Source organism: Anoplopoma fimbria, chromosome 24, assembly GCF_027596085.1.
Source record: "Anoplopoma fimbria isolate UVic2021 breed Golden Eagle Sablefish chromosome 24, Afim_UVic_2022, whole genome shotgun sequence".
Lineage (NCBI taxonomy): Eukaryota > Metazoa > Chordata > Actinopteri > Perciformes > Anoplopomatidae > Anoplopoma > Anoplopoma fimbria.
The window spans coordinates 13,291,694-13,305,264 of NC_072472.1; positions in this window are offsets into that span (position 1 = coordinate 13,291,694).

Sequence of the window (13,571 nt, forward strand, 5' to 3'; positions counted from 1 at the left end):
AGCTTTTATCACTTATAGGATATGAACACTGAGACAATGCCCAAACACAAAAGCAACCAGATTGGAAAATAAGACCATAGGTATATTCATTTAAAATGTCAAACTCCTCCCTGATGCCGTCATCACAACTGACAAGAAAATCTAAAGAGGGAAACGTTGCTGCTGGTGAACCCTCTCTGGTATCCAGATGACGTGTCCTACCACCACTGTGCCACCATGGTCTCTCTGCTCAGCAGTAGCTGAGATTTGGGACAAAAAGAGACATTCAGCTGTGTTACTTGGGCAACAGGGTTTGTTTACAGCCATTTCATTGGTGCTCTCAGTGTAATGATACTCTCTTGAACAAACTGTTCAGTAAAGGCTCCTTTCTGACTGTGCTGTTGTCCTCTCACATCCATCCCGCCCATTGGCGAGAACTCAGTGGGGACATTTTCAGTCGCCTAGCTTTTCAAATGAAGGGGCACAATGAATGGAATGACACAGCGAATATATGGGCTATTTTTTTAGGAGTTGGACTATTCTGTGACATTAGAAGTTAAGTATTTTCTCTTGGCTCTAAGCATGCAGGCTCTCTTCCAAGGTTAGGGATCTTTGTTAGTTAAACAAAAGCTCAAAGAATGGCCTTGTACACTTGCAGAGATAAAAGTCTGGTAGTTGGAAATGAGCACTACGTCAGCAGCGACTGACCTGTTTGGTGTAAAAATGAGAGGGCCAGAGTACAATTGGGCCATTGTGTTAAAATGTTGAGTGCATCACATGTGAGGCAACTCCTGAGGACTTGAGGTGACCTAACTCTCACCAGGCCTATAATGCTGATCTGCCTTCAGAGTGTGTGTGTGTGTGTCGCAGTGAAAGATGAGAAACAGGCATGAATAGAGATGAGAAAGGAGGTGAGGTGGGGGGAAACTTGGACCAAGTCAAGGAGGGAGGAGGGAGTCTTTCAGTTGTTTTGTGAGGAAGCATTTAAGCAGATAAGAGCATGTGAGAAGGTAGAAAGGAAGTTAATATCTTAAAGAAAGAGTAAACCTTAAATAGAAATGCACAGGAGCAAAAACTAAGCTTAACGGGATTTACGGATGAAAGGAAAAGCCTGTTTAGTGACGATCCTGGATATTCTTTTAATGTGGGAACTGGCAGCTGGACCGAAAAAAGGTTGCAGAACAGGTTGTTTGGTTTCGAGAATGCATAATAACAGAGCAGCTATGAGGTATGTTGTCAGGTAAAAGGATTGATTTAAGTGGGAAAAAAATGTTTTTATTCTGTGTAAGCCTAAAGCGTTAATCACTGAAGCAAAGTGTCTCGCTCTTCGGTAACATGACAGTATATCACATGGTGTGCAAACTTAATCCACCAAAGCAGCTATGTTTACAAGTGTTGTAATCAGATTAGAGGTGGTAAAGGAAAACCATGACAAATCTACACGTGAGGCCCTGAGATCTTGAGTTGGGTTTTTTTAAACACATTTTGGGGTTGTAGGTCACAGTCCTCACCCTATCTATTTACGTGTATGATGGACTCCTTTGTGCTTTAAAAAAAAAAAGTGTCATGCTCAGCCTTGAAAAAAGAGGCCACTCTATATTTTCCATTGACAGTGATTCCCAAACCTGATTGGAACTTACATTGACAGGAATTGATTAAGCATGGAAATAAGTTAAACCTGCAATTTAGAATTGTGTATTAAGAAATTTTAGTTATAATGACTGTTGTGGAGTTCAAGCAAAACTAATAAAAAAAAGGCTTGGTAATATTTTACACTTTTCTTTTACAAAAAATGTAAAAGGCGTCCAAGCTCTACTGCCGTTTTAAATAACTCGAGCGTTAATAATTAGAGAACACGTTCTGCATCCCTGAGTTTATCGTGTTATTCGCAGACTAATCCCGAAAACACATAGGCATTTATATGATTCACCCTGACGTGAATTGAACACGAAAGGCGTTACCATTGCGCCATTTGGTCCTATCTAGTTCGCGAATAAATGCTCATCTGGATGTCGTGGTATATATTTATATCCACTCCGTTGCGTCGTTTTAGGATATTTGTGCAAAATGTTTGTTTTGTCCATCGTAAGCTTTTAAACACACCTTGAAGTATCAGAAACGGACAACTATCACTGTGCATCTCAGATACTTTGTAAAGTACAATTATAAATGTTTACTTTGTTAGATATTTTCAGATGGAAAGTATTTTTTTCCACAGCTGGTTATCTGGTTTGTCTTTTATGCTTGGCTTCATTGAGTGTGTGTGTCTTGATTCTCAGATAAAAGAAGAGCAACCGGTGAGATCACATTGCTGTCATATCTGCATGGTATAGAAGTGTAGGCGTCCCTTAAAATCCATCCAGTAATATGTTAAGATGCTGTCGACTATTTAGTCTCCAGTCAGTCACTAGATGGGGCAATCCAACAGAGGTGAATATGTTCTTGATTTGGTACATCCACATGCAGTTCATCCGGCACAGAGCCAGCACGGTTCTCCACAAAATAACATTTGGAAAGCAAGTGAAGTAACCGCTTGTTCAATTTGGACTTGATGCCACTTGTGGAAGTATACATGTGACATAGTTGTGCATGTTCATGGTTCCATTACTCAAACATTACTCAATAACAGGATGTCATTTAATCTGTGGGTAAATTAAAAAACATAAACACAATTTGCAGAATCTGCGTGTATGAATATGTACTATTTGTTTTGTATTTCACATGTGTCCAGGTCTGGCTGTTAGTCCCAGCTGTTTTCTGCATTGGAAGGAAGAGGAGCATCTGGAGAATCTAGGACACTTACCAGCTAACCTCAATTAGTGACCAGCCTGTTTGTAGCAGAATGGATGGGTAAGTACACATAAAAGTTTTAAATCAGTGTATAATTATGGCACATATTTGGTATTGTATGCAGTTCAACACTGGGGATATACAAAGATAACATCATCAAGCGGAAACTGGGTGCCTTTCATAGCTTAAAATATTCTTTATTTCTCTCCAAGGGTTTTTTGTCATCAATAAAAGAGTAATCATATTCATCAGTCACCTTAAAAGGGTTGCTCAGTGCTGACATTAATGTCCTTCCTGCCCCAGCTGAAGTCACTCTGATTGGGATGCATGCTGTTTCCTTCTACGCTGATGAGATGGGTTTAAATGTCAGGGAGTTGGAGCAGTGCAAAGAAAATTGATTAGCTGGGTAAATGTCACATCATAGCCAAGGTGAACGACAATACTTATGTCTTTTCCATCCAGTTGTTATATATCTCTGTTTTTTTGTATCACACCAAAGCCATATTTCCCTTCTCTCAATCAAAAATATTTAGCTGGTAATCTGGACAGAGAGATGAAAGCATGGGGCTCTGTCTGCATGGGACTTCTTCTTTTGCAGGAAGCCACCAAATTGAGTTAAAAGGCCTCAGACTGTTGTTTGTGGTTCATCATCATTGGTTGGTTTGGTTAAGTAAATTGTTAAAGGTTATAGGAGCTTGGCAGTAACTAAGCAATGATATACGTGTGTCTGTATGTGTGCCTTTGTTTTGTAAATGGACAACACAATAAAGACCAAGCTTAACCAGGTTTAAGGAAATGACTGTGGTAATATGTGCTGCAGTTGTTATTGAGTTTGCGACCGCAATCGGTGTGTATTCTCTATCTACTAAGACAGAAGCTCATTATGGCAATTTTTAAATAAGCCACAATTCTTATTCTTGCTGAATGGAAACAGAATAAGAAGTCAAATACATCCAGCTTATACAGCCTCTCCCACACACCTGACTGCTGCAGCAGCCAAAGCTCCATTACTGCCTGATTCTCATGCTGCTTTACCAAAACTAATACCCATCTGACCACATTCACAAGGGTTTAGCCGGATTTTAAAATCCATCCAAGACATGATCTACCACTTCTGCTCTCGTACAGCTAATGAAGGATTTTTTTAGTGGTGATTTGGGGAAAACAAAGCATACTGTTACTATCACTATATTTGAGTGGTAGCATAATATTAAATATGTTATGTTACTCTTAAATAAGAATAACTTCAGTTCTTGTTTTCAGCATATCCAAACAAATAATAAATTACAACAAATAACACATCACAGTTAACATGCACTCTTTATGAATTTTTATTTGCTCAAGTACATTCAAACTTTTTGAAGAATTACAAGAATTTATTCTTACCTGTTTTTAAATTTCTTACCAGCTAACTCAGCTCCTGGTGCTGAATGTTGTCAAATCACTGAGCTTAACGTATGATCCTCACCCCTGGAGTCTGTTGTTTTTATTGTTGAATAAACTGAGCATGTTTTATTTATAGTAACATAACTTTATTTAATTATATACAGTACAGACAAGCTGAGAAAGCCAGTTGAAAGTGCTGATGTAGAGCTTTCACACAGTATCTCACACAATTAAAATGTATGTATTTAGATCATAGAAAAATGTTTAAAGGACATTTTTAAAACGATTTCTATTTTCATAATATCCTTGGATCAACTAGAAGTAATGTATTTTGACAGTTAATCTGAGAACAGTATGCTTTGGAAAATGGTCAACAGGACAACCCTTTACAGATATTGATTAAACCACACATCACCTTTACATGCCCTTTTCTGCTCCAGTCATCACATTTTAATATTGTCCCCACAATCCACATTCAAATGCTGACCATGTACACTTTACATTACAGTGAAGAAGCATGTGATGATTGGTCTGCACACCAATAGCAGAATGTGCCTTTAACAAAGTAAAGGTTGTTTATCTAATGGATATGCTATTACACAGTCGTTGTGCTACATACATACACATTATTACCTAATACTTTATGGTAAATAATCCTCTTGCAGTATTTGGCCTATTCACTTCATTGATGTCTGCGTGCTGAGTCCAAAGATTGTCTATACCTGGAAGGGTTTTCAAAACGTGCACAGAGACCAGGTTTTATGATTTGCTGGCCAGGGATGAGAGGCTAACTGGACTGTTTCAGGGAGAGGGAGAGGGATAGAGAAGGAGAGAGAGAGAGGGAGAGAGAGAAGCCATCTGCGTGTTCTGCTGCACTGGATGCAGTCTCCATGGCAACATGGTGCTCCCGCAGTAAAAGATGGTTTGGTCCCCACCCCCTTGCGCATGCACATACGCACACTTGCAAGGAGGACAGTGATCATGCCTCCACTGTCCAAACACACACACATATTACAAATTCCACTGTTACAATTTTCCTATCTATACATTTGACTGTTACATCCCTTCTTTTCAACTGTATTTTCTTCACTTCCCCACGTTGTAAACGGTAGACACAAACTTAACAATATATTGTTGAGTTTGCTTGAGATGAACCTGGACCCTCCATCAGCCAAAGCATCTCCCTTTTAAGCTGAGCTCCACATTTTACTTGAATAGCACAGCCTTCAATTATTCGAGTTCCCAACAGGATTCAGTAATTTGTCTATCTTTCCTCTGATCAGCGACCCTCCACCTGCATTCTGTGTGTGTGTGTGAGGAAGAGAGGAAGAGTGATAGACTTGGTTTCCTTTTCTGTTTATCACACTCACTCACTCACCCATTCCTCTTATTAAGCATCACTAATTTCCTGATTGATATTTTGGACTTTTCTTATTCTCCTTAAACATGTAATCAAAGAGAGAGGGAGAAGGGAGAGAGAGAGAGAGAGAGAGAGAGAGAGAGAGAGAGTCAGGTGAGGTAAAGGATAGTGAGGACAGTAATTTGAAAAAAATGCTCCGTCTCTTTGTTGCTATCTCTCCTTCACTCTGCTCATCTCTTCCACTATTGGTCAATCCAACCCCCTCCCATTTCCACTCCAGCCAGTCAGCTCATACAATCTCTCTGTATCTCTTTCCTCCTAAGAGTCTCTCTCTCTCTCTCTCTCCCTCAGTCGTGTTCCCTCCCATTAGCACACACATACATGCGTTAAAGCCAGATCTTGATCACACTCACACACACACACATATGCCCTGTTCCTGCCTCCCTCCCTAGACTCTCGGTGTGGAGTGCCTTTTTGGGCGATGTTGGGTTTTGTGGAAGGATATCGCTCCCTTTGGAGGAGAGCGTGCTGAAACTTCTTTGTACCTCTCCTTCATCTGTCAGGAACCTGCTGTAAGTAATCTCTCTCTCCGCCACTCTCTTTATTTTCGTGCCATCCTGACTGTGTGCCAGCGCTCATTCGTTCATCCTCCACTATTTCCATCTCACACCCTTCTCTCCTTGGCAGAGGGTGCAAGACTTTCCTCCTCTCAAGCTTCCCTCTCTCCACTTCATCCCTCTCTCCTGGTTCCACTCCCTCTAAGTGGTGGACTAATACACCCAGGGTTGTCTCTATGCAAACCAATGCCGCAGGCCATTTTCTGGCCTATAATGGGTTTGTTCTGTGCAGCATAACCTGAAAATATGCCCTGTTTGTGTATGTGAGATACCCTCTGTGAGGCTGACCTGACTGTCATTTAAAATGAGCGGCGAGACAGGCTGCAGTTATCTGTGCTGGAAATGTGGTTTGGTGATATTCTGTTGTAATTGCTGACTGGGAGACACTCAAAGTAATGACTGTTGGCTTGATGCTGCATGTTTTTAAAAAGCTTTTACTGCTTTAATTGGGCATGTAAAACTGGAATGAGAGCTTGTTTTATTGAATCAATTTAAATAAGGAACAAAAATCTGTATTTCTTTCAGAGAGCACCATTGTTTCGTGCAATATGAGATTATTCTTCATATTATACTTAATATAACAAACAATGCTGCTCCACACAATGCAATTCCTTCAACCTGTCAGTCCCAGCAAAACCTTTCAGAACTCCCTGGATAAATTCAATAATGCATTGACATCATGCTTAAAGCATGACCTGGTAAAGTTTGCCTTTACTAAGTCGGTAAAATTTGTTTCAGGAGATTTAAACCTCATCTTTCACCAGCTCTACACTTTGGTCCCATGCTGTAATCTAAAGATACAGTTAATGGTGGTGTGTTCAAAACCTTACATTGTTGTCAAGCTTTATGATTTGATGATGATTAGAATACAACTCCAACAAAGCTGGACACTGAGGGCATCAGTAGATGACTACGACATGACTACTTTTAAAATAGGTTGAACTAGTGATCCAGGGGCACCTCTGGTCGCTGTTGGGGGTGGGTGAGGGGGAGGGGGGGGGGGGACGACGGAGAATGGAATGTCCAGCTGGTATGGGAGGAATATCACTAGAGCTGCATGGGAGGGGTGAGAGTCAGGCGAGGAGAGATGTAAACTTCACCACGAACTTAATGATTAACTGAATGGCCGCCAAAAACTGTAACTACTGGATTTTCTGCCCCATTTGTGTCACAACTGCCATAGGTGTTGTTGTAATCATTGTCAGAGAGATGTCGCTGTGATTGGATCAGCAGCTCACTTCATGCACATGCTGAAGTCCACCAACAAGCAGTGCAGCAATCGATTAAAAGGAGAGATGTGGAGCCAATTTTGTGTTCTAATAATGCCTTGTGCAATTATGTTGTCTCTTGCATCCAAATGGCTTTTCTTGTGATGACACTTGATACACACACACACACACACACACACACACACACACACACACACACACACACACACACACACACACACACACACACACACACACACTGAAGAGAGATAAGAGACAACCTAACAGTGGCATCTAGCACCATGACAAATTATGTGACACCAGCAGTAATAAACCTGTTAATCTTGACGGTTGTAAACTGTGTGTGTGTGTGTGTGTGTGTGTGTGTGTGTGTGTGTGTGTGTGTGTGTGTGTGTGTGTGTGTGTGTGTGTGTGTGTGTGTGTGTGTTTGTGTGTGTTTGTTTTTGTGTGTGTTTGTTTTTGTGTGTGTTTGTGTGAAGGTGTGCTACTCTCTTCGTCCTCCTTGCAGACTTGATCAGCTCTAAGGTGATTGTGTTGCCATGGGTAACAGCAACAGAATTCCTCCTCCACTCTGACTAGGCAAGCCGGTCTCTACGTTTATGTAATTTTTTTGTTTTTAATTATGGTGCTTCAATATGAGCCCATCAGAGAAGGGATAAAGGTCTACATGGAAAACAGTACCTAACAAGTCCAGTTAGAACTCATTAATTCAAAGTTTTAACTTTGTGAAGTATGAGTACAGGAGTTCCACTGAGAGATATAACAGCTTCTACTAGGAATTCTGTACGAGTCTGGTCAGGTTTAATTGTTATTACCCTCTGCTGTAAAAGCTGTGATGGCTTATAGGGCTAATATGGCTTTAATTACTTTTTATTTTATTTAAAATTGATTGATTTTTCTGAACTTCCAACTCCATGCTAAACTTATCCTTCACATTAGTCTGTTTGTTAGTTTATCTAAAGATGTGATACTCAGAAGTGGTCAGTAGTAAGATCATTGTGTTTAGATTAACATCTTATTTGTTCTATGTTATGGTGTCAAATTGATCAATTTCTATGTGCATTGTATTTCATGTCTTAGGTTTTAGTACATACACATTTAATACTTTATGCACTCCTTTGGAAGGTTTATGTGCAATTTATGCTTCACTTGGAAGCACAAATATTTTTTTCCCTCTGTAACAAAGAAAACATGATGTTTAAGTTGAAAATTTTAACTTCATTGGCAGATTGATCATAATAGATTCTGCAGTTGTCTGACAGCAGCAGCAGTCGTGCAGTCTTGCCCTTGTTTGTTTATGAAATGAGAGTCTCTGAATATATTTAGATTTTGGCACATGTTTGGTATTTATGTTTGGAATAAAAATGTGACTGCATGTTTCTGCTTTGTGGGCACTCAGGTGGCAAGTACTTTCTACCTTATATTTATTTAGCATTGTGAGTGGAGAGCCATGTGGTGAAAGCTTAGTGACTGATGCGAGATATGCAGTCATGTCATGTTGGATATATTTAGATAGATCCCTCAGGGAGGCTCAGTAATAGCACTGGCCATATTGTGCCATTTCTTGAGCATTCCATATAACAACAGGAAATTTATTTTTTAGACTGATTTAACAGTTACAAAAACAATACACAATTTTTTTTTTCAGGTATATGTTATGGTTTTCTTTCTTATTTTAACCATATTTGCCCATGTGCCCCACTAATGTTAATTTATATCAGTGTTTCATTCAACTGGAATTTTCTTAATTTTTTATTTTTTCAGGAAAAAATAAAGCATTTTTGGTCATTTAGAAACTACATTTTCCTTGATAAGGGTAACAGCTTCCTGTTCTCCATCTTTGTTTTCAATTCTGACCTTTATAGTTATACAGAGATGTGTGTGTTGCTTCATTCATTATAAGCTATGATCTAAAGGTCCAAAGGAGAAGATATTGAACATTATATAGCACTAGCATTTCCCTCTCTGTGACACTCAGGTGAGGCTATTGATCTAAAAATAATTACAACTAAAGGATGGATTAGTTACACTCACTGATCTGTTGTATAATTGATGTTCCTGTGTTCACTGTCTTGATGGTAATCCTTGAATCACTCATGTGTTGGTTCATTACTTCTTGAAGGACACACACTCTCCCTCAGATGCACTGTACGCATGTCAGGCAGGCCTGTTTAGATGAAAAAGTGATAACCACAAAACTGAGTTCTCCTTACTATATACTACTCATCCCTAAGAATAGTAATTAGAGAGTCAAGGCTGTGATGATGTGGTTGTAAAATAAATAGCTTGGTGATGGCGGATAGACTGCTGTGAATATAAATTAAAATAAATCCCATCACCACGCTGTAAGTGCATTTAGGCAAAATAAAATTCTGTCAATATCTCTGTCTGGGGAAATCCAGATTTGTTGCCCGTTTGTTCATTATTTGTTCCATAGACATGCTTCTGTGGTAATGATGTGCAGCTAGAGTTGTGTAGACCTTTGTGTGTCTGTGTGTGTTCACATGTGCTTGTCTGCTGAAGTGTGAGCCATGTGTTAATATGCTGATGCAGGCGGTTCCTGTGACACATTCCTGCCCAGCTTGGCTCAGATCAGGCAAGCTGATAATTTTAGCAGCGCTTATATCAGTCAGTCCCGCTGTGCGTGGACAACGAAGAGTAGGTACCACTCCTCGACATTAGTCATCCACTACATCATCATTGCCAGAGGACTATTCAGGATGAATGTGTGTGTTGCAACGTGCTAGTCAGTAGACAGGCCTCTCGGTTTTTCTGCCCTGGCATCATAGCAGCAACCTGGTGTTTCAAGCAGACTGACTACAGGACGAGCAGAGCTGAATTAGGCATCACAAATGTTTGGTCAGTATGGGTTTCTTTATTTTTTATAGACGCGTCACTTGTACAATCCAAGGCAATACTGTACTGAAAAAAAACACTACCTTTGTGGTCATTTTGAGGCCTTGTCCAGCTGGATTGCATTAAATTGGAAGATGTTTCTGTTATTTTGTCCACCAGGAGTGTGGTTAGGCCACATTCATAGTTTTCCTGGTTCATGGGCGTGCAAATTATAAATCCTCTGAACTATCAGCATGACAGACAAATGATGGAAATTCTAATCTCCTTTAGTAAATTAATTTCCACCCTGTTGGGGAAGCCATAATATCAAAGCCTTTGACATGATGTCCGTTTACAATGAGCAGAAAAAAACAAAGGTCCATTAATGCAATTTTTGTCTCCGACATCCTTCACCATGTCTGGTTTTGATGCATGCGTCTCCGTGATGTGAGGAGCATGTGAGCAAAGCGCCCCTGGCTAAAGGCTTTTATTCTTCTGTTGTGATCGGTGTTCTGGATATTTGGCTCTTACATAAACCACATTTTGACCTTTTTTTTTTCTAAAAGCTCCCCAGATGATGACAAACATGTAAACTTCCCACACACCTGGATAAATAAACATTCGTACAAATAAATGGTAAGGTCTGTTAAACTACTTGACACATCATTGTGGTCTGGATTCTGTTTAGCCATGTGACATATTTATGTTAATATATGTTTAGCTCAGGGCGTCTACTCCCTCAGTTATTTAAAGAAACAAATTATTTCAGGATCAGCTCTTCTACCCTGTGGCTGGCACATGCTCCTATTTCACTGAAATATTTCTCTCTGCTTGGACGGTGAAAAAATGTATTTAACATTGAAACATTTAAAATATACACAAAATGTGTATTATAAGGTGTTTATTTCTTATGCTTATACTGTTCTTTTACAGGCTTATAACTATAAATTCTGATGATTTTTAATTTAAAACACATGCAAGAACTAGGAAGCTCACCCCCAGATGTGTCTGCAATGACCACTGCTGTATTGTATAATTTAATTAATAAAACTCAAAATTGGCTAACCCCCCGTCTAGACACCAAGACAAGGCTGTAAGATATAATGAAACACACTTCATTCAAACCAAAAAACAAGCGTCGATTTATGCAAATAATGGATTGAAGTTGTCATAAAATACACTTCATACACACTTACCAAGCTGCAAAATTAAACTCACCAAGCTGTCTGCAGACTTTGCAGCAGCTGAGAGGTGCACAACACTGAATCTAACAATATGCTATTATATAACAATAATGCATTTTTCTGCAAGAGAATGGGAGATTAGCCGTGAACAGACACAGAGGTGCACACTCACTCAATCATGGATGTCTATATTAATTTCATTTGTTTGATATTGTTAATTCCAGTATCAAGAGCTTGTGGCAGTATGACCCCCACATGCACTCACTCATAGACAATGCACCCATACAACAGGGACTGTAATCATGGATGGTACATGTGACTGTATACGTGGTCCTCACAGAAGGGCCAAACTCTGTTTGCTCTCTGCTTGAAAATATGTTGTAGTGTGTGTGCATGAAGGGGATCAGGTGTGTTTTTTTCTCAGATGTTGTGTCATGTCTTCAGATAGTTGATGGAGGGTGACCTAGAAGGTTTTTTTTAATGATGTTTTTTATGCTATTCTGTTGATTGTTTAGAGTTTGGGATGCAATACAAATTTTTGTTTGAAAATGCTCATCTAATCTCATCTCATCTCATGAGCGTGTGCATACACCGGCTTCATCACGTATTCTAAGTGATGTGAAGGAATCTGTATTTTTCTATCTTTGCCGTTCATGTATTGGTTTCTCAAGGCTCAGTAGAGATGAGCTGCTGTTTCTGATGTCTGCCTTGATGTTGTTCGTGTCAAGAATCTCTTGATGAAGTTCTGCTTGCAACAGAGTGAATATGAGGGGAGATAAAATGGTTTCATGACTGCAGTGGTCACAGATCGTGGTTTGTTTCAGATGTGTAAGGACTTGATATATAAGTATTTGACTCATTTAAGGTTTTACATGCAAAAAATGTTATGACTTCACAGAATAGCAATAAATTCAATTTTACTTTGATTAGGTTAAGGCTATGTGATTTCCTCTGCTCACTTACAAGGTACACTTACAAGGAGCAGTATAAAAAAGATGTTACCAATAGGAATACAGGGAATAATTTGCTGTGATCCTGAAACTTTTCACTTAGGAAGTGAGGGATTTTTCCTTGGCTGGTCTGTTTTATATGGATGTAAATTAAAGAATATGTGTGAAGTGGAGCAATCGTGCACAATTTACACTCACACACCTGCTTTCCCTGAGGCCAGCTGTGGTGTAAAGACAGCTGGGTAGCTGAAAAGAAGCGTGAGTATTTAACAATCAATCTGGGATTTTAAATTAAAATCTGCATTACATGTATTGGACAGTAATGGAACGAAGCTCATGTAAATGTTTAGCATGTGAATCTTTCTTGAGTGTTTCTGAGTCATTACTATGCTGGTCATCTGAGGATCCCTTGGCTTTTTTGCAGTGTGTGTGCAGCGCAGTGCACGTGTCTGCCAGTGGTGTGAGGGGGATAAGAACTGATAGCTCTATATATAGAAGTATATGTATGTGGAGGCTTAGGACTGAACTGTGCAGCAGAATGGGGGCTTGCAACGCATACTAGCGAGGGTTACAAAGTCTGTACCATGCACGCCATCTATTATCTCTGTGTGTGTATTCTGTCTTCGTTGAGAGGAGCAAATTAAGCTTTAAACCCTCAGAGTGAGGTCTGTGTGTTTTTGTATGTGATTGGTGGAACTTGAGCAGCCATAAAGGAAAGGGGGATGTGGAACAGCTGACTCTGAAGGTGTGCGTGTGTGGTGTGTGTGTGCGAAGGATGGTGTCAGGCCCGGAGCTTTCGGACTCCAACACCATCATGGTTGCCCGGAGATATCAGGATTGTCCTCTGTTACACAAGAGCCCTCTCATTATTTTGTGCCTGTGTGTGTGTGTGTGTGTGTGTGTGTGTGTGTGTGTGTGTGTGTGTGTGTGTGTGTGTGTGTGTGTGTGTGTGTGTGTGTGTGTGTGTGAATGTACTGTATATACAGTAATTATGCGTCCCTTCTTCCTTCCTTGTCATCTTTTTCTTGAGTCCTCTTCCTCCTCCACATCATTCTGAGTGAACTTCCTCTAACAAACTTATCCTGAGGTTTTGGGACCAACAGGCAGGGGCAGGAGGAAACTATAGTACATTGTGTAGGGAGAGCGCATAAAACCCAACATCAAACAACAACTAAAAAGTATAAGGTCTGCAGTACCCTGATGTGGACACGCTGTTGGCTGCAAGCACAGCAGCACCCTTA